General features: G+C 38.8%; 1 pseudogene; it reads right to left on the bottom strand.

Annotated features, from left to right (window-relative positions):
- Positions 1 to 16314: 16314 nt before the first annotated feature.
- On the bottom strand, positions 16315 to 17993 carry LOC111142320 (annotated as a pseudogene).
- Positions 17994 to 20513: the final 2520 nt, after the last annotated feature.

The following is a 20513-nucleotide window of genomic DNA, read 5'->3' as shown; positions in this document are numbered from 1 at the left end:
CCTTACAAAAATGTTTGAACTTCATAGACAAAACATTAATGCAAAACCCTGAATTCCTGAAAGTTTTCATACAGAAGATAAAAAATCAAGCTGATTTCAGATTTCACCTCTACTATACTAAACAACAGATAGAGTAACCTCTATAATATGAAGCACTATATAGTAATAGAACTATGAGGAAAAAAACAGTTTGGCCAAAGTATGCATCCAAGTTTTTATCAATGTGTGAAAGCTGCAGAAAAGCATTTTCAAATATACAAAGATTCAGAAAGTAATCACACATGTTACAATTGTTAAAGATATGTCTGTTATTGGCTAGAATGAGAAAATACACATACAAGACAATAATTATGTGGATTTCAAATTTCAGATCTCATCTTGGATTAGCAAAGACTGACAAGTAGTCAGGAGAGACACAATACTGATGTTCCCAACTTACAAGGGGAGAAATGACAAAGATACTGATTCTACTGCTCCAAAACAAATTAAGGATTGGTTGAGCAGAGCAGAGCAAACGTCAGCCATAATATCTGCAGAAGAGGTTGCAGCCCAGAGAGGAGCTGGCCTGCCTAAAATGTTCCAGAAAGGATCTAGATTGCAAGTTCAGAGATAGCAGGTAGCAGAGAGTGGGAGTGAAGGTACAGAAAGCAGAGAATTGAAGGTTCATCTTTAAAGGCCTGTTTAAATAAGGACACATAGTCCCCTTTTTTCCTTCAGAAAGTCTAATAACCAAACATTTTTCTCTAGGCAAAAACAGTAACAGCAATACACTAAAAACCCAGAGTATTCTTTTCTAAAGAAATTGAACCAGTATTTTGAGAGAACTTGAGCTGTTACGGTGGGTGTTATCACCCTGGAGGAGAGCCCTTCACATCCTGTCAATTTGATGGCCCATAAATATATCTGGTTCTCTCCTCTTCACCCCAAGGGGAAGCCTGTGAATTGGCAAATTCTGCTCCTGGTCAGCTTTATATTTGAGGAAGTTCACAAACATGGAAAAGAAAAGGGTGAAAGATAATCATAGAAAACTGACCCCTGAAGAAAAAGAGAATCCAGGGAACTAAAAAGAATTTAAAAACAACAGTGAGAACTGTTGTCCTTAGAGAGATTTAAGGAAGCTATTGCCTTCATAAAAGGAGAACAAGATGCCACGAAAATGAAAAATCCAGAGACAAGAACACTTGGAAATTAGAGATGATTGCTCAAATAAAACATTCACCAAAATAATTGGGAGAAAAAGTTGAGGAAATTTCTAAAAAGTAGCGCGACAAGAGAGGATAGAAGGAGAGAAAAGGTAAAGGTTAATTAAGGTAAAGTCTTGAAAAGTGTCCACTGGACGGATTTAGCAAGAAGGAGGCCATTGGTGATCTTGCAAACATCGTTTCAGGGAAGCAATAAAGTGAATGCAACATCATTGTCCAAATGATGTGATTCTGTTTGTCTGGCTTAAGAAGGTTGGTGTGGTGCTTCAAACTTAGTGGGAAAGAATCCTGTATCTCATCCCCAATATATGATCCTAGGATCTTAATGATATTGATAATATTTGGTTGCAAATTGGCTATTTCTACTAGGAGAAGGACATGTGAATCATGTGATTAGTATCCATTACCATTTCACAAAGTGGTACATAACTTTTTCTGGAGGGGGGGGTGGAGGGTTGGGACAAGGTGGGGAGGGGAGAAGGAGAGAGTGAATCTTGAGCTGGCTGGACGCCCAGCATTGAGTCTGAAACAGGGCTTGATCTCACAACCCTGAGATCATGACCTGAGCTGATAACAAGAGTTGGATGCTTAATTGACTGAGCCACCCAGGCACCTCTGGTATGTAACTTCTATACAAACAGTTGGAGACTTTTTTGGCAGTAAGCAGTGTGGTTTTCTACACATAAATTTTAAAAAGCAGCTTAATATTAGAAAAAATAGATGAATATTATGTGGCAGGAAAAATGATCCTTAAACTACATTTTTTAAAGATTTCCATGAGGTATTCATTGACCCTAAAGTAGTACTTCATCAGCATCCTTAGAAAAGTAGTAACTTGCTATATTGATATTATTATTAGATTTTGAAAAGGGGAAAGGTTGCCTTCCAGGTAAGAACTGTCTTGGAGCTCATTGTTTAACTACAAACAGAGGGTTTTCAGCTCTGTGGTATTCTTTAACTTTGTACCATTGGCAGGAGGCAAAATGATAATGGGTAATAGCTTAAAAAGTCACTTTTTATATAGCAAGTGAGCCTGAGACTTTCAGTCCTGCAAATTAAGTTAAAATGAATGGCTTCTGAACAGCACATTGGGTGACAGGAAGTTTATAAATGTTATGTCTCCTGAGGTGTTCCAGTAATAGTAAGTTTGGGCAGAATAAGCTTTTTCTGTAACAGTCTCATTGGAAGAACCAGCAGTCTTCAGAGAGATTGGTTAATAAGTCAGTTACCTGGGTGTCGAAAATGAAATAGAAGAGGTAGGGGAATAAAAAAGACTTTGAAGGAGAAGAATGTTAATTTAGCCAATTCAGTGCTTCTCCTACTAGAGTGATATTCAAAGCTGGCTAACTTGCTCGCTGTGGTTTTGCTCTAATTTTAATTTGTATGACAGCTTCCATGGATGCAGGGCTTTTTGTTTTGGTCACACAGAGCTGATATGGAGAAGACAGTGGACATATGATTTGGGTGTGGTGCTGGGAGAAGGTTGGAAGTGGCATTAGCAAGACCACCAGGTGTGCTGTCTGATTGGACAGCCCAGCATGTGGAATATGGTGCTGTTGCCATAAGCTACACTTTTTTTTTTTTAAAGATTTTATTTATTTGACAGAGAGAAATCACAAGTAGGCAGAGAGGCAGGCAGAGAGAGAGGAGGAAGCAGGCTCCCCACGGAGCAGAGAGCCCAATGTGGGGCTCGATCCCAGGACCCTGAGATCATGACCCGAGCCGAAGGCAGAGGCTTTAACCCACTGAGCCACCCAGGCGCCCCGACACTTTTTCTGCTGTTGCTTTAGCGCATCTCAGTAGGAATCGAAGCAATGGTAAGTGGTATATGTGTATGTCACAGTCTGACAGTCGTCCCTACAAAAAGCAGTTTAATTTTCTCATGTAAAGGTGCTCTCAGAGGAAACACAATTAATTGGCTTCTGAAATGTCTTGACACTTTGAGATCATTGGACAGATGACTCTGTATAAGTTCACAAACAGAATGTGCTTGGATATGTACAAGGAAGAGCATCTCCTTGAAAAAAGGCAGTGTTGTTTGCTTTTTTTTTTTTTTTTCTTGTCCTTGGGATGGATAAGGTTCTGAAACAGCCCAGAGAGCGAGAGGATTGAGGTCTCTTCAGATTTCACAACTTAACCAACCCAGCAAGTCTCGTGCTTTTGTTTCCTACACGAACTCTACATATGTTTACACATAGTTTCTCTTATTTTCTGCTAGCCCAGAAGTTAATAGTGTTGTTAAATAAATAAATGTATTAATTTTAATGTGAAATTATTTTTGAAAAAGCAGGAATGTTTTCTCAGGGAAGCTCATAAAGTATTCTTTTTTCTATCACTACACTGTAAATCTGTTTACCAGTTATAATCATTTTAAGATTTAGTGTGTATGCTCTTTGGTGATTATTTTAACCGAGAAGTCAGGGAAACATGACACGTTATCATCTCTCTTTTACCTTCTGCCCTCCTTTCTCTGGTCCCCCTGTTGTCGCCTCAGTTCAGGCTTGCATGCTCCCTTGCCTGGACTACTGCAGTAGCCTCTTTCTAACTGGGCTCTCTTACTCCAGCTTTGTCTCTCTGCAGATCCTCCGTATGAAAGTGATGGATCTCAAGGACCTGTATGATTGGATGAATTCCTTCCATGGTTTTCAGTGTTTAGAGAGAATATTCAAACCCTGTGCAAAGCCATTCAGAGATTGACCCATTTCTTTCTCTCTAATCCAGTGATTCTCAACCAGGCTCAGTTTTGCCTCCCAGTGGACATTTGACAATGTCTGTGTAACATTTTTGATTGTCACTATGGTTGTGTGTGTATGTTTCTGGTGTCTAGTGGATAGAGGCCAGGGGTGCATCTTACAATGCACAGGGCACCTTCTGCAACAAAGAAGCCTAGAGTCTAAAATGTCTGTAGTGCTGAGGTTGAGAAACCTTCCTCTTATCTAGTTTGTTCACTTCTGTGCTTCTAGGACTCCAGCCACAGGAAACTACTTATTCCTCTATGACTATGCCATGCTGTTTCTCTTGTCCTGCTCTTTGCACATGCTGTTCCCTCTGACTGGAATACCTCCCTCCCCTTTTACCATCTGGAGGTAAAGTTCTAATCCTGGGCTCTCATATCATCCCTTGGGTCTCTGTGTGATTTGTACTTATGTGGATTGTAATGTTGGTTTTTAAGTTTTTTTTCTCTTGTTCCTTTCTGGGAATAACTATTCATGTCAGGTACCATATCTGACATTTTTCTGTTTGAACCATCTGGTATAAGTCTTGGCATATAGTAGATGTTAAGCATGCTTGTTCATTGGATACTTGGCAAGACGCATGGATAATAGAATCTGTATTTCAGTCAGGTGATAGAGACAAATGTTTTTCATAATCTGAGACTACTAATATTCCAGATTGGAAATTAATTACTCTTTTAGGCCATTTTTTTCAGTGTCACCTTCTTGGTTACTTTTTGTTAATTCCCACTTTGACTACTAGTGCCTTGGTGATCAGTAACCATTTACAAATGAATGTTGGCTGTAGGTCTAAGTGTAAACAGATCATAGCACTGGATAACTTTATATTTGTTCTCTTTAGGAAGAAGAAAGAGGTTTTTTTCCCCGTCAAAATTGATCTGGGTCACCTTGTTCTTCCTCTGTTTCCCTCCACCTCCTTGGTATCTCCCTAACCCTTCTTCCACCCATTATAGCTCAGAATACCCTCAAAACTTGGATGCAGAACTAAAGACCCCTGGAACGAGAAGGCTTGGGGGCATCCCACCAGTATTTCACTTCACCCCCTCAAGACCAGAACATTAAGTCCCACCCCTGCTGCACCTGTGATGGCATCGATTTATCTCCTCTTTGGGCCACAGCCTCTTCTCTAGGTTCTGTCCCCTCCAGTTACGAATGCTGGTTAGTTAACCCTGCTTAAACAGCAAGTTAAACAGCTGTTTCTATCTTTAACTTTCCTTTATCATCTGGAGGAGAAGGGTCTATCTAGTTTCTTCTGAATGTCCTTTCTTCCTCTGGCCAGCGACGTGGATCATTAGAAATAACTTTCTCAGGGTCTGTATTTGGGTGATTTTCCATTCACTCATGCATCTTCCCCATTCCCACTTTTTTCTCTCAATATAGTCAGACTGTTGATGGTTCCTGGTGTTGGACCCATTTTCTTGTTCCCTGGTTTTTTCATTTTTATTATAGATTCTGGGCCTCTTCTGTCTGCAACATAATTATTTTCTTTCTTATGAAGTCTTCAGTTATTCTCCTGAACTCTTGTTCTCGGCCCTTATTTCTCTGTAGGTACCTGTTAGCACTTAGATATCTTCCCTCTGAATTTACCATATCCTTTCTAGGTGATGACTTTTTTTTTAATAGGCCTTTAACTTGAGTCTTCTACCTATTGTACCTCTTGAGTAGCAGATGCTTGGTGGTCTTAATCTTTGGATTTTATTATGGCTGGGAGATGGGGTTGGTTGGGCTGGGGGGAGAAAGGGAGAGTGTTTAAGAAAGAAAGAGGCAAGAGATCTTCATTTCAGTCTTATCAGAAAAGGGCAAGGATCACAGTGACAGGGATTCTTTTCTATTAAACTCAGCTCTGGGTTTTGTAGAACTTCCTTTTCTTTCTTAAAGCCTTGATCTCTACTTCTACCTGTAAGCAAAGTTTCAGTAATTTGTGGAATCTGAAAAAGCAAAACCAAACTCAGGAAGGTTACTGTTGGAGTCTATTCAGTATTGGGCGTGACAAGCTAAGAAACATCGACCTGCTCATGTGATGGCATCCAGAGGGGAAGGTGGGTGTGTTCAAGACTAACAGCACCGGATCAGAAATGAACTAAGGAAGAAAAAAGTGTATTTTCAGCCGGAACTCCAATCAGGAAGTTGCCCTTCCCACAAATATAAAATAAAAACAGAAGTAGAAATAACAAACAAACCCTTCTCTTTCCTTTGCTGCTGGCTGACAAAAAATAGAAGAGTCCACCGACATCTCAGAGGTTAGACAGGCAGTGAATCCTAATACATTGTAAACTGAGAGACAGTGTATTCCAGGGGTTTTCACAGAATGTAGGCAGCCAGCACATTACAGAGGGTATTGGTAGGAAGCAAAGTATCCTTAGCAAAATGATTGATCATGAGAATGCATAACGTGAACTCTGAAGTGGGTTGAGAAATTTAACAAAAGGACGCTGATGAGAATTGCAGCTCTTTCACTGTGGACCAGGGTAGAATAAGAATAGGTTGGTGAAGTTGGAGGAAAAGTGCAATTCAGATTATGTCAGAAGCACAGTCCCCTACCCTCAATGGCTGAGTGGTTTTAGCAATTTTTTCTATAAGAAAGAACAAGGTGGGGGCGCCTGGGTGGCTCAGTGGGTTAGGCCACTGCCTTTGGCTCGGGTCATGGTCCCAGGGTCCGGGGATCGAGTCCCGTGTCGGGCTCTCTGCTCAGCGGGAAGCCTGCTTCCCTTCCTCTCTCTCTGCCTGCCTCTCTGCCTACTTGTGATCTCTCTCTGTCAAATAAATAAAAAAAAAAATCTTTAAAAAAAAAAAAGAAAGAACAAGGTGTTTCTTTTGGAACCCTACCCTCTTTCCTTTGTATTTGTGTGTGAATGAAGTTCAGTCATTCTCAGTGTGCTTGTTAACTTCATGAAGTCTGAAGGTAACCTCACCTGCTTTTATGACATGCAAACAACTGATCCCGTTTCAGCCATGGGTCAGGCATATGGAATGGGAAGGGTGGCTAAGCAGCAGTCTTACAGAATGTTGTCATGACCAAGCTCCCCTATCACTGCCATAAGTTCTTTTGTATAATGTAAACCTCCTATAACCAGAATCCAGTTAACCACAATGATTCAGTAGTCCCAGCTCCCTCGCAACACTCACTGTGGTTTTGAATATTTAAAAAAATCTTATCAGAAAAAGGTCAAATATCAAGAAAATATATGGTGACAATATGGAGTACATGAAAGATCTTGAAAGCTATTTACAATCAATGAATAAATATTCTGGGATTAGTATAGATTCAGTTCAGTGTCCCTTACATGATTTAAATCAGTAGCTATGGAAACTCCTACTTGAAGTTTATTGTAATAAGGATGAAATGCTGACCTCTGTTATCAAAGAAAGATTCAGCTATGTTCAGGATGGAGAAGGGAACTAATAATGCACCTTAGAAGGGTTTAAAACAAAGGTCAAAAGCAAGGTTCCAAGAACATTCTGAATACTTTTTTTTTTAATGTAAAATTTAACACACACACACACACACCCCCACACACACGTGAGAGGATGATATAATGACCCTAAGGTTCAGTTAGATTCAAGTCCAGTTTTCAGGCCATACTTTTTCCTGGGTGATTCTCTGTCCTTCTTGCTGCTTCATTTCATGAAGCCATAGGTCTGGTTGTCCCACTTGAAGTGATGCTGAAATCCATGAGTAGGGACAAGTGTGTCCGCCTCATCCTTCCATTATAAAGTTTCTTTTTCTTGTTGATTGTTAATTAGGTCCACTGTTTCATTAAAGGGCTTGTAAAATGTTGATTTTCTGGTTCTATCATTCCTTCTGCATTTATTATTAGCAGAAATTTTCCTAAATTTCTTCATTGGTTGTTTGATTACTCTGCAACACATAAAGTACCCCATTAAGTACAGGAAGGACAGGATAAATGCATCGTTCATTCCTCTTATCTTTCAGCTTTCGGAATCACTTGTTGGGGCCCCTGCAAGTTACATTTGTGACCAACTGACAAATGGGACCTGGGGGTTTGTTTTTAAACTCTCTTTGTTAAGGTCTTTGGTGAGATGTTTTTGTCTTCCCATTCTGGAATTATATTATTTTTCTTGGTTAACTGTAACCCTCTAAGTGCCTACACATACACTGCCTTCAACAAAAACTAGTAAGAGTTCTGACACAGAAGTGTCAACACAGAGGTGTTGAGTTGAAGGAAGAGTTACGGTTTTCATGTTCTTTCTTCAAGTATTTTATGATTTGGGTTTAATGCAAGGACCTCCTAGACCTGACACTGCAAGGGTAGGTTTAAATATAAATTCTAGATGTTGAGAGGTGATGTATGGTCTCCTCCTTTCCTTGTGGCAGGCCTATTGTAAGGACATGTACATGCTTATGATATATGGACAGTGAGCTGCTGTGGCCATGGCATTTCTCTGTGTTAGGCTCCAGGCATCCTGGTAAGGACATACTTGGTGTTGCCAGCAGGCTCTGTCAGTATTTTAGGAAATAACAACAGCATGCTTCTGTGGAAGATTGCCACTGTATATAAACTGCACTGTAAATAGGTCTAACCCCAAGGAATCACTAGCAGTACTTACAGTGGGCAATGTACTAACATTGGTTAGTACTTTATTTGGGGGATCAAGTGGCACAGGGGGAGAAGGAATTATTTGAAAGAGAAAATGAGTTATTTATTTATTTCTTGCTTTCCTTCTTTACTATCCTTTGGGCCTCTGAATTCAGTTTGGGGACCACAGAATGGTGAAAGTAAAAAGCTTGTGGGGTTTTAGGGTGCCTTGGTGGCTCAGGCGGTTAAGTGTCTAACTCTTGATTTTGGCTCAAGTCATGATCTCAGGGTTGTGAGATTGAGCTCTGTGTAGGGCTCCGTGCTGGGTATGGAGTTTGCTTAAGATGCTATCTCTCCCTCACATTCTACCCATCCCCCCAAAATAGCTTATGGGATTTAGATAAAAAGCTTCTTGCAATTTAATTTTTGGAAGCTGTGCTAAAAATAGTATTTAGAGAAGAGGACTAAAGGTGGTATCAAAGAGACTTTGGAGGGTAGGGTTGCAGGATAAAATACAGGATGCCCAGCCTAAAGTTGAATTTCAGATAACGATTCAATTTTTAGTAGAAGTATATCTCAAATATTGCATGGGACATAATTCTACTGAAGAATATTTCTTATTTATCTGACATTCAACTTTAACCGGATGTCATGTACTTTTATTTGCTAAATCTGGCAACTCTACTTGGAGGGCTGAGGGAACAATCTGAGAGTGTTTGTGGTGCTATGTGCTGAGCCTCCAGCCCTATAATTCTCAGAAAAACTCAAGGGAGTGCTAGTAATGACCATGTGCTGCCGATATTCATCAGAGCAAAACCTGCTGTTCCCTAATAGGCATAATTTTTAATGTCCCTCTTACTTTATAAAAGTGAATATCAATAGGCATAGCATTTTCTGGGGGTCAGAAGACCCCAGGCTAATCAGTCTTTCTCACTGAGCATCTTAGTTATATGAGGTCCTAATCTGGGAACAGTGAAACACCAGGAGCCAAGGGCAGTTGTCTTTAGATTTAACTGGGTGAAATGGATGTTAAATAAAATTTTGTTTAAGTTTTTCAGACATCCAGTGAACAGACCAGTGTGAAACTTGGCATTTTTCATGGCCTGGTTATAGAACTGGAGAAATTAAAGGAGGTATGAGTATCTATTTGTTTTAAATGTTGTTGCAGGAAATAGATTACATTAAATATTTTTGGTGATCTTTGAGAAATTTGCACGTGGGATTTTTCTGTACTTTCAGCAATGTCTGAGATGTTCTTTTACCCCCTTAGAGCACATGTTGATTTTTGTCATGTATGCAAATCTGAAATAGAAGCAGGGAGGCCAGCCATCTGTATGTGATGTTGAATAATTCTCTAAGAGGAGTCTTATAAGATGAAGAATTAAAAGTTTACAGTTTGAACATGCAGAATACCTTTTATTCTTTTCCTTCATTTCAGTGTTGTTTCTATGAGCTGCCATTTTTGTAAAACGTGTCTGCAGGCTCAGCCTCTGTGGATTGGTGGAGGGATGTTACTTGATTAAAAACAAGACCAGTCATAATAGATCTCTGTCCTTAATCCTTTCTGTGATCACCTGAGATGTCTCCAGCATTCTTCCAAAAACCAGTCAATTCCTGTTATCCCCTAAACCAGAAAGTTCAAGTTGGTTTCCAAAATCTGCAACCAAAAGAGTCCCAACTAATAAAACTCAGAACCACATTTTTATTTACAAAATATAGTGTATAAACCTTTAAGTTACTTTAAAACAAAAACAAAAAATTAAAGCCCAACCTACCCTCAGCCTACTCTTGAAACATTTCCACTTACACTTAATTTAATGCTGGCCCACCTTTAGGAAGCTTTTTTAAATCATTCTTTCAAAATTCTTTTTCCATTTGGTGAACCATCATATTTCATTATTTGTGCTGCTCATATCACACTTAATTTGTATCATATTATGTCACAATTATTTTTGCTCACCTCTTCCTCCTGTACTTGTGAGTAGGGATCATTCTTCTATTCATTTTAGTAGCACTCACAATATATACATTGTAAGTAAAATATAATATGTATTAAGTGGGTAAGTAAATATTCTCTTGGTTATGTGTTCTTAATTGAATATAATAGAGTTTGGGTTGTTCTTTATCCCAAAAAAGTAACTTAGAATAAAAAAAAAAATTACTTAGAGATGTACACATATGCATGTGAATGGTATATTTAATACAAAATAGAAAAAATAATTTTTGAAAATCTGATTCAAAAGGCAGTGGAGAAAGGAAGTTTTATCCAAGTACATTCTCTGTATGCTCTGAGAAGACCAGCCTCCATCAATGACAGAGGGACAGAGGAAACTTCTTAATTGTCATGGGCCATTAGAGACAGTGAAAAAGGTTCCCAGCCACATGCCTGAGCTGCCTCTGGGAGGAAAGCAGAAAGAGGCTCATCAATGGACTGGATTCCCAGAGGAAGCCATATTGGTTGGAGGTACAGGGGGAATTCAAGTGAAATCATCCTGAGGGAAGACATCTAGATGTTGGCCAGAGCACAGTGGCTGGAATGTCAGAGTAGCTCCAGGTACAAAACCTTGATAGTCCCTATTCTGAGCGGGCAAGTTGTGGTGTCTGGGGAAGAACTGTGTCTGGGGCCTATGAACTCTTCTATGAACTCTTTTTTTCTAAGGGAAATCCCATAAAGTAGCTTTTTAAAGGAAGTAGAAGGAACTGTTTTCTTGGCCAGAGATGAATGCTAGAAGTTAGCCTTTCTGAAGAGGCCAGCAGAAGTGAGGCTAGCTGCAGGAAGGCTCTAGATGGAGATAAGGACAGTGAAGGAAAGAGCAAACAGGCTATGGGGCTCAATTCCATGGTCATCTTCCTCCTAGGTCTCCTCTTTCACCCATCCCAGAATCAAGGAAGGAATAATTGTGGGGAGTGATTCCTAGAAGTCTTGACCTAGTAATAATCATCCAGTGAAGCCTTATAGGCTAGTATTATGATAAACATGCGATAGTATATATTACTTACATAGGGTTACAGTATATAATACTAAGCATATGGTATTATAGTAAAGAGTGTTATCGTGTTAATGTATATGGTATTACAGTAAACACAATACATTTGTATTCACCTGTATGAAGTTAAAGGACATCAGAGTGGCATGTATATGAATCATTTGTTTAACTATTTCCAATCATCCCTCAGTTATTTGTAATTTTTCACTGTCATCAATAATATGGCTGTGAATTCATTGTATGGGTAAATCTCTGTTCATATCTCTGATTATTTGTGAATATGTTCCTCAAGTAAAGTTAAATCCAGAGTATAAATAATTTTATGGGTCTTGATCCCCACTGCCTAATTGCTCTTTAGGAGGTGTGTACTAATTTATATACCAACCTATAGTTTAAAACAGTTCCTATTTCAGTGACAGCATTATGAGCCTTGAATGTTATCATGAAAATACAAATCTTTGCACAGGGAAAAATAGGTATGTTTAGAGTTTCTCATATGCTTTTTACTCTATTAATAGTATTGGAGAGGAAAACTATTTCCTCTGCCCTTCTAGGTTCTTTGGGTGGGTCTAGTAAATTGACTTAAGGCAGATTAACAAGAGAAAAACAAATTTGATTATGTACGTATGGGAGCCTCAAGAGCATATGAGACCCACATGTGGTCAGGCAATTGAAGCTTATATGCCATCATGAGCTAGAGCAGGGGGTAGAATCTGAGGCTTCAAAAGGGATGAAGACAATTTACAGAAAGATGAGAAGAGCAGATGTTTGATAACAAATGTTTGTCATGCTATACAGACACAGTGGAACAGGAGAGGAGATTGATCTCCAAGCCTTGCCAAGCTCCCCATGGTTTACCACATCTAGCACATATTCTTTGTAGTTATCTCTTTCTCCACCAGGCCCTCTTTCTAAATTCTTTTTTTTTCCTAAAGATTTTATTTATTTATCTGACAGAGAAAGAGAGCATATGCGCTCACACACGGTGGGGGGGTGGGGGCATTAGCAGAGAAAGAGGGAGAGACAGGCTCCCCCCTGAGCAGGGAGCTCAACAGGGCCTTGATCTCAGAACCCCAAGATTGTGACCTGAGCCGCAGGCAGACACTTAACTGACTGAGCCACCCAGGCATCCCTCTGAATTTTTTAGGTAGTTAAGAGGAGAGGTAAAACCTCCTTCTGAGTCTTTGGGCCTTGACTGACTTTAGCTTGACGAAATCCACATGCCAAAGTAGCACATTTTGAGAAGACTTGTTCTGAACCCCTTCAATATGATGTATTATATTAATAAAATTTCTTTTATTGTACTTCTTAGATAAACCCTATTTGTTTGTGGTAGAATTGTTTTTAAAAGGAGCAACTTGATTTCCTTTTTATCAAAGAAATATGTTCAGGATAGAAAGTACAGGCAAGCAGAAAGGAGAAAATAAAGATCACCTATAATCCTGCCTCCTGGAAATAACTACCATTAAAGTTCGGTATATGCAGTAGATTTTTGAACACTGCAGGGTTTAGGGGCACTGACCCTCTACACAGTTGAAAATCCACATATACCTTTTGAATCCACAGAAACTTAACTACTGATACCTTACTGTTGAGTGGAAACCTAACCAATAAAATAAACATTTAATTTGTATTTTGTATGTAATATGTATTACATCCTATATTCTTACAATAAGGTAAGCTAGGGAAAAGGAAATGTTATTAAGAAAATCATGAGGAAAAGAAAATACATTTATAGTACTGTACCATTTTTATTGAAAAAAAAATTTGCATACGAGTAGACCATGCTGTTCAAACCTGCTTTGTTCAGGGGCACCTGGGTGGCTCCGTAGTTAAGTGTCTGCCTGCAGCTGAAGCCATGATCCCAGGGTCCTCGGATCAAGCCTTGCGTTGGGTTCCCTGTTCAGTGGGAAGCCTGCTTCTCCCTCTCCCACTCTTGTTGCTTATATTCTCTCTTCTTGCTCTCTCTCTCTTTCTGTCAAATAAATAAATAAAATCTTTAAAATGAAAACAAATTAAAAAAAACCCTGCTCTGTTCAAAGATCAACTGTATATGTTTAGTCTGGTTTTTAATGGATACATTTTAGTGGTTTTCAAATCTGGTTGCACATCACAATCACCTGTGTTGCTTTAAAAAAATACGTATGACCAGTCCTCATTTCTGGAGATTCACATTCAGGAGGTACTTTCTTAAAACAGTTTCTACCATTATGTTTAATGGTAATACACCTTAGGGTTTTACTTATCCACCTTCCCTGGGTCATCTCATCAACTTTCAACACTTTGGTAATCTATTGAGAAGTGACAATTCCTACTCTTAGTCCAGATGATTATACTAAGTATGAGAAACCTGTATCCCAGTAAGTATTACCCAACTCAACATGGGTGTGTTACAGATCCCCCAAACTCAAAATATCCAAAACTCACCTTATTACTTAATTGCAAAAACTGGTCACTACTTCAGTAGTCCCAATAATTCAACCATATACCCTCTTACTCATTTCAATCCACATTGCCAGTCAGACTCAAAGTTAGTTCCAATGATCCCTGCCTTCTGTCCTTGTGTAATTCATATTTTTGTATAATTCCTTCCTCTTGAGTTTGGGCTGGCCTATCAACTTGCCTGTACCCAATAGATGGCATGTCTATACAGGGAGGAACAAAGACCCTCAGTCCAACTGTTGCAAGTAACTAAATCCTGTCAAAAACTACACGAGCTTTAAGGCGTATCCTCCTTGGCTTCAGCCATTAGATGAGACTCCAGCCCTGGCCAATACTTTGACTGTGCCTTGTGTGAGACTGTGAAGCAGAAGACATGCCATCCTGATCCATCAAAACTGTGAGATGAAAAATGTGTTTATGTTAGATTAGCGATAATTGTTATGCAGCAGTAGATAACTAACATAAAATTCATCGCCAAGTCCTATTGCTTCAGAATCTCTCTCAAATCTGATATATTTGCCATGGCTACAGCCAGCTGTCTAGGGCAGTTATGATCACAAATCCTCTCAATTATCCTGCTACCTTCTCACCCTGTCATTAGTCTTGTGGCCTCCATTCCTAATTTTTTCTTAACAGAACCATCTCTCACAATGGAAACTGGATCGTATTCCATTGCTTAAAAATCCTTTAGTACTCTTACGCTGTTCTTGGATTGAAGTTCAGAGTTTCAAGCATGAGTCACAAGGTTCTCTGTGACTTGGACCCCTGCTTGCCTCTTTCAGGTCCTAAATGCATCATGTTCTCTCGGTTCTTGGCTTAACCCTTGCTGCTTTCTCTCTGTCTGAAGTGTTCTCTTACATACTTCCCCACTTGCCTAACTCCAAACCTTTTACCTACTACAACTCAGTTTTCACACACAAGCAATTTCCTTTAGCAAGTCTTTCCCCATCACTGAAGTCTGATCTGGATGCCTCCATGGATTATCTGCTGGCTCCGTGTTCTTCACCTATTCATCTATCATCACCATCACCTATTTATTTGTCTCCTGTCCTCTGTAGACTCTAAGCTTTGGAGCACAAGGATTGTGCTATTTAATTTCCTAGTTGGTTGACAACAAATATTGGTTGAATGAATAAACAAATAAATAAATACCAGTGGAGGATCTTTGTTCTCTAGATTTGATGAAACTTCTGAAACAGAGACCAATTTTCTGCATGCGCCATGTCTGGATCAAGCTTTGGCTTGATACTTAAAACCAGTATCCAGTCTCCTTCTGCAGTATAGCCCACCAGATCTCTGACACTGTGCCAGCTTTCTGCTTTCTGCTGTCAGATGGCTCCTGGGACCACATTGTCTCCAGTGTTAATACTTATGAGGGATCAAACAGAGTGCAGTTGGTTCCTGGTTGTCCTAAATTCAACCCAGGCTTCCAGCTTAGGAATGTCAGTAAGGTTCAGCTAAAGCTTCCTTCACTTAAATCCTGGATTTGCTGCTCTTTCTTGGGAGGGTGGCTTTGGGAATGGAACACATTCTGGACCTTCTGTCAATATCTTTATCTTCATTTGATGAGAATTTTTTAAGTTTTGCCATGTGAAAGCTGTTCTTCCCTTTCAGGGTTTCCCCTGATTTCACTGGGTAAGTGGGGAGGAAGAAATCAAATGACTGTGCTTAATGCCATTTGACCTGAAAAAAATATTTGCAATGATTTAAGCTTTATTCTTTAACTCATGTAATGCTCACCACAATCCTCTTACACATGACTGCCTAATTTCTAAGCTCCTGTTTTTAATTCATCTTTGTTCATAGGAATGTATCTTCAATATACTTTTAGAGTTCTGGGAATGTTTTTAACTTTGCTTCATACATAGATAATAAGTTGGTGAAATAGAAAATATTTAGATAGCAACCATTTCTGTTCAAACTCTGTAGTTGTTGATCTGTAGTCCTTTGGCCTTTGTTATACAGAGAAGTCTGAGGCCAGCCTGATATTTTTCCCTTGTGGATCACCTTTTCCTATTTTTCTTTCTATCAGGAGGCTAATGTGATTTTTTTTCTTTATCCTTGTAATTAAAATTTTTTTTTCTAAAATGTAATAGCAGTTCTTAATTTTTCCTAAAATACAGTGAGCCCCTGCATACTGGTCTGTATAGGCATATTTTGGAGATATTGTGGGTTCAGTTCCAAACCTCTGCAATAAAGTGAATATCTCAATAAAGTGAGTCAAATGAGTTGTTTGGTTTCCCAGTGCATATAAAAGTTATTTTTATATTATACTGTAGTCCATTAAGTGTTCAGTAACATTAGTCTAAGGAAAAGTACATATTCTAATTAGAAAATACTTTATTTCTAAAAATGCTAAGAATCATCTGAACTTTCAGTGAGTCATAATATTTTTGCTGGCAGTCTTGCCTCAGTATGGGTGGCTGCTGACCCACCAGTGGTGGTGGGGTGGCTGTGGCAATTTCTTAAAATCAGACAACAGTGAAGTCTTTCACACTGATTGAGTCTTCTTTGCATGAAGGATTTCTCTGTAGCATGTGGTGCTGTTTGATAGCATTCTGCCTACAGTAGAACTTCTTCCAGAATTGGAGTCCATTTTCTCAAACCCTTCCATTTCTTTATCAACTAAGTTTATTTAATATTCTAAATCCTTTGTTGTAATGTCAAAAATATTCAATAGCATCTTCACCAGGAATAGATTCTATCTCAAGAAACCACTTTCTTTGCTCATCTATAAGAAGCAGTTCCTTATCCATTAATGTTTTGCCATGAAATTGGAGCAACTCAGTCACATCTTCAGGCTCCATTTCTAATTCTTGTTCTCTTGCCCTTTCCACCACATCTGTTGTTACTTCCTCCACTAAAGTCTTGGATCCCTCATGAGAGTTGGAATCAACTTCTTTCAAACTCCCGTTAACGTTGATATTTTGACCTCTTCCCAGAGTCACACATGTTCTTAATGACATCTCAAATGGCAAATCCTTTCCAGAAGATTTTCAATTTACTTTGCCCACATCCATCAGAGGAATCACTGTCTATGGCAGCTATTGCCTTATGAGATGTGTTTCTTAAAGAATAAGACTTGAAAGTTGAAATTACTCCTTGATTGATGGGCTGCAGAATGGATGTTGTGTTAGCAGGCATGGAAACATTCATCTTGTTGTCCATGTCCATCAGAGCTCCTGGGTGACCAGGTGCATTGTCAGTAAGCAGTAATATTTGAAAGAAATCTTTTTTTCTGAGCAGGATTTCTCAACAGTGGGCTTAAAGTATTCAGTAGGTCATGGTGTAAACAGATGTGCTGTTGTCCAGGCTTTGTTGTTTTACTGATAGAGCACAGGCAGAGTAGACTCGGTGAATTCTTAAAGGTCCTGGAATTTTCAGGATGATAAATGAGCATTGGCTTCAACTTAAAGTCACCAGTGGCATTGATTTCTCTGACAAGAGAGTCAGCCTGTTCTTGGAAGGTTTGAAGCCAGGCCTTGACTTCTCCTCTCTAGCTATGAAAGTCCTAGATGGTAACTTCTTCCATTTGAAGGCTGTTCTGTGTACATTGAAAATCTGTTGTTTAGTCAAGCCACTCTCATTAATTACCTTAGCTAGGTCTTCTGGATCACTTACTGCAGCTTCTACATCAGCACTTGCTGCGTTATCTTGCACTTCGATGTAATAGAGATGGCCTCTCTCCTTAAACTTCATGAGCCAACCTCTGTTAGCTTCAAACTTTTCTTCTGCAGTTTCCTCAGCCTACACAGAATTAAAGAGAGTTAGGGCTTTGCTCTGGATTGGACTTCAGCTTAAGAGAATGTTGAGGCTGATTTGATCTTGTACCTGGAACATTAAAACTTTCTCCGTATCAGCAGTAAGGCTGTTTCACCTTCTTATCATTTATGTGTTCACTGGAGGAGCTCTTTTAATTTCCTTCAAGACTGTTCCTTTGCACTTACATCTTGGCTAATTGGAGCAAGAGGCCTGGCTTTCAGCCGATGTTGGCTTTTGACATGCCTTCCCAACTAAGCTTAAATCTAGCTTTTGATTTAAACACAGGAATGTGTGACTCTTCCTTTCACTTGAACACTTAGAGGCCATTGTAAGGTTATTAATTGGCTTAATTTCAGTGCTGTTGTGTCTCAGGGAATATGGAAGCTCTAGGAGAGAGAGGGAGATGGGAAATGGAGGAATAGCCAGTTGGTGGAGCAGTCAGAACACATACAAACCTTTATCACTGACATTTACTGTCTTAAATGGATGGGATTTGTGGCACCCCCCAAAACAACTACAATGTAACATCAAAGATCACAAGATCAGAGATCATCCTAACAAATAAGGAAAAAGTTTGAGATACTATGAGAATTACCTAAATGTGACACAGAGACACAAAGTGAGCAAATGCTTTAGGAAAAGTGGTGCTGATTGACTTGCTTGACACAGGGTTATCATAGACCTTTGATTTATAAAAAACACAAACCCTGCACAGCAAAGTAAATTGAAGTGCAAGAAAATGAGGTATGCCTGTATATGCAAATCATTTTTTTCTAGCTTTGGGAAATAATTTTCAGTCATGTATGATTGTTGCTTCTGTTTCATTTATATGGGTTTCTTTTTCAGAAACCCTTATAATTCTTCGATGTGATCTCTGTGTCAATTGTGATTTTTTTTTTAAATGTCTGAGGGCTGTTTTTGTGTGAGAGAAAGGCTATTCAAGGTTTTAACTTAATATTCACTTTATTAGAAGTACAGGTTTTTTGTTTTGTTTTGTTTTTTAGAAATCCAGCTTCTCTCGAACCTTTAAATTCACCTTACACACTTTATTATTTGATTGATGAATCTAGTAAATTTTAACATTTACTTTCAGGGGAGCCTTTGAATAATGTTTGATCAATTTAAGTTGAACTCTTTCAACTCCCAAGCATGTCCCTTTACAACTTAGTTAATAAAATTCCCTTAAGTATTTAAAATCCATTTATACATTTGATACATTGTTTTCTTTTTAAGATTTTCAAATGCCTGACCTACTAGCCAAATCTTAACAACTCCAAAAAATCTCATAAGTTAACCCTAAATAACGAATCACGTGTTCTCCTGTTAACAATACTTTTAAACTTGATTAAATTCTCGAAGTCTTCCCACTTATAGGTAAAAGTCTAAAATCCATTACTCAATTACACCTTTTAAATTGAAATCCCAAGACTAATCTTTCTTGTTCACTGATATGCCACATTCTCTTAAACATTAAACCTTTTTATATACTACACATAAATATTGTCCAAGGATTTAGAAACCTTTTCCTATATTTACCACGAAAGTATTAATTCTGTAGGTTTGATCACTTTATCATTTCTACATTTAATGCAAAACTTCCTGGAAGGAAAAGACACCCACTAGGTTGAATTATCTAAAATAAATTTAGGTTGGCATTCCAAACAAGTTGGAGTTACTGTCTGGGGAGAACTGGATGCTGAGGACACTTATTGGCTAGAGATTATTGACCAGGATCCATAGGGTCTAGTGGGATAGCATAGTATTGTTGTTATGACAACAGGGGACTCCCAATCCATTGTGTATAGATGAAGTTGGCTCCTTCTGGTTTAAATTATGAAGTTCTTTCTTTTGATTTCAGTAGGTAGGCTCCTTTGCCCTCCCTCCTCCACAAGCCTCTGCTCAAGAATTGTAACTAATTCCAAAACTTCCTATTTGAAATTTGCATTTTTTTGGCTTCTATAGTTATTTTAATGTATTTCTCTTCATCTCTAAGGCTATGTATATAACTCTTTCCCCTCATTTGAGATACAGCAATAACACAAGAGCCTTAAAGAAGGAGCTATAATTATTCTTATTTTATAATTTACTTATAATTTTAATTTTTTTAGGCAAGAAGAAATAAAATAACTCAGCCAAGGTCACATAGTGATGAATCCAGGATTTCAACCCTGGCAGTGGCTTTATACTAAGAACTCAACTATAAATGCCCTTTATTCCTCTATTGTAGCTAAGACCAAATGCGACTGTGTGTCCACCTCTTTAGAGAAGAATGACCTCTCCTACTTCCAGGTTATGCCTTTAGCTTTATAATACTCTAGTAAGGTTGTAGTTAACTTCCTTCCCATTTTCTTTGTTGCCAGTTAAACTCTTGATTCATTTACAGGATCTTCATGCAGATGACAGCCACTACTTATAGGACTGTATTGTTGATCTTTCCTCCCTTTGTGTCTGTTATCACAAATGCATGCTAATCATGTGGTTATTTGCCTTGCCTTCTTATCTGTCATTGGTAGAGAAAGCAGTGCTGATCCCTATTTCTGATCCCTATTTCTGATCTGATTTTCTAGAGTGTGAATTCCCCTCTTCACTAGGTTTTGTGTGAGTTTTATTTTATTTTATTTTAAAGATTTCATTTATTTATTTGACAGAGAGATCACCAGTAGGCAGAGAGGTAGGCAGAGAGAGAGACAGAGAGAGGGAAGCAGGTTCCCTGCTGAGCAGAGAGCCCGATGCGGGGCTCGATCCCAGGACCCTGAGATCATGACCTAAGCTGAAGGCAGAGGCTTAACCCACTGAGCCACATAGGTGCCCCTCTGTGTGAGTTTTAATTTTGTTATTGCAATTTTA

This window comes from Enhydra lutris, unplaced genomic scaffold (genome assembly GCF_002288905.1).
Source record: "Enhydra lutris kenyoni isolate GAN:26980312 unplaced genomic scaffold, ASM228890v2 scaffoldscaffold7, whole genome shotgun sequence".
In the NCBI taxonomy this organism is placed as follows: Eukaryota; Metazoa; Chordata; class Mammalia; order Carnivora; family Mustelidae; genus Enhydra; species Enhydra lutris.
The sequence above is the reverse complement of the archived record's forward strand: the minus strand, read 5'-3'. Positions and strand labels throughout refer to the sequence as shown.